The sequence below is a fragment of the Saccopteryx leptura genome, chromosome 2, assembly GCF_036850995.1.
Source record: "Saccopteryx leptura isolate mSacLep1 chromosome 2, mSacLep1_pri_phased_curated, whole genome shotgun sequence".
In the NCBI taxonomy this organism is placed as follows: domain Eukaryota; kingdom Metazoa; phylum Chordata; class Mammalia; order Chiroptera; family Emballonuridae; genus Saccopteryx; species Saccopteryx leptura.
The window spans coordinates 248,608,885-248,610,525 of NC_089504.1; the positions used below are offsets into that span (position 1 = coordinate 248,608,885).

The 1,641-nt window shown below is 43.5% G+C and overlaps 1 non-coding gene across 1 annotated transcript; it reads left to right on the forward strand.

Annotated features, from left to right (window-relative positions):
• Positions 1-789: 789 nt before the first annotated feature.
• On the forward strand, positions 790-893 carry LOC136396549 (U6 spliceosomal RNA). Its single transcript, XR_010749819.1, has one exon. It is a non-coding gene; the product is annotated as a U6 spliceosomal RNA (small nuclear RNA).
• The last annotated feature ends 748 nt before the right edge of the window (positions 894-1,641 follow it).

The following is a 1,641-nucleotide window of genomic DNA, read 5'->3' on the forward strand; positions in this document are numbered from 1 at the left end:
GGGTCTTGACAATGTATCATTACAGACCACTCTGAATAAGTTCCCTGCCCTAAACATCCTCTATGCTCTGTCTATGCCTCCCTTCCTCCCCTGCAGCCCCTGGCTACTGTGATCTTTCGGTCTCTATAGTTTCACCTTCTAGAATGTCATACAGTTGACATTATGTAGGATACAGTTTTTTCAGATTGGCTTCTTTCACTTGGTAATAGGCATTTAAGTTTCTTCCATGCCTTTTCATGACAAGACAGCTCATTTCTTTTTAGCATTGAATACTTTTCCACTGTCCAGTCAGACCATAGATGAGTTAGTTATCCATCACCTGCAGAACATCTTGGTTGCTTTCACTTTGAATGACTATGAATAAAATGGCTACCGACATCCACGTGCAGGTTTGTATGTGGACATAAGCCCTTCATTCCTTTGGGTAAACACCAAGAAGCATGACCGTTAGATCACATGGTAAGAGTATGTCTAAGAAACTCACCAAACTGTCTCCCAAAGTGGCTAGACCTTGTTGCCTTCCCACCAGCAATGGATGAGAGGTCCTGTGTTTTTACTTTCTTTCTTAAATTTTATTTATTGATTTTAGAGAGAGGATGGAGAGGGAGAAAGGTGGGGGGGGGGAGTGGGAAGCATCAACCTGTAGTAGTTGCTTCTCGTGTGTACCTTGTCTGGGCAAGCCCGGAGCTTCGAAACAGAAACCTCCGCATTGCAGGTTGATGCTTTATCCACTGCGCCACCTCAGGCCAGGCTCCATTTTTTTCATGGCCGAAGAAAATCAAAAGAAGAGTGCTGGCTTCAGCAGCACATACACTAAAACTGGAACAACACGGAGATTAGCATGGACCCTCTGCAAGGATGACACATGAATGTGTGAAGCATTCCGCCTCCTTTTTAGAAAATCAAAAGGAGAACAATATGATTGCCATAGCCGGGTAGCTCAATTGGTTGAGCATCATCCTGAGATGCCCAAGGCTGCAGGTTCGATCCCTGGTCAGGGTACATATAAAAATCAAACAGTTAATGCATAAATAAGTGGAACAACAAATTGATGTTTCTTTCTCTCTCTCTCTTTCTCTGTCTAGAATGAATTTTTTAAAAATTAAAAAAAAGAAGAATATTTCATGCACATGAAAGTTACATGAAATGTAAATTTCATGTCCATGAATAAAGTTTCATTAGAACACAGCCAGGCTCATTCATTTACATACCATCTATAGCTGCTTTCACACTTAAGACAGTAGATTTGAATAGCTGAGACAAAGACAGTAAGTCCCACAAGCCAACAACAGTCTATCTGTTCCCACACGGAAGTCTGCTCACCCTAGTACAGGGATTCGGAGATCCACCCGGGCTGCTGCACATAGAAATAGTTGACTCCTTTTTATTGCTGCACGGTATTCCCTTGCTGTGGTGGACACACGACAGTCTCTCTGACGGACACTCAGGCTGTTATGAATAAAGCTGCTGTAGACATTGGTGGATGAGAGGGCGTGGGGCAGACGTTTTCATTTGTTTTGGGTGAGTGCCTAGGAGTGGCATTGCCGGTCCTGACTTGGCACCCTGGACCCTCATGTAGTTCCCTGAGGCAGGACGCTATTTTTAACCAGTGTCCTTTTAATCCCAGGGTCTTCTTTTTTT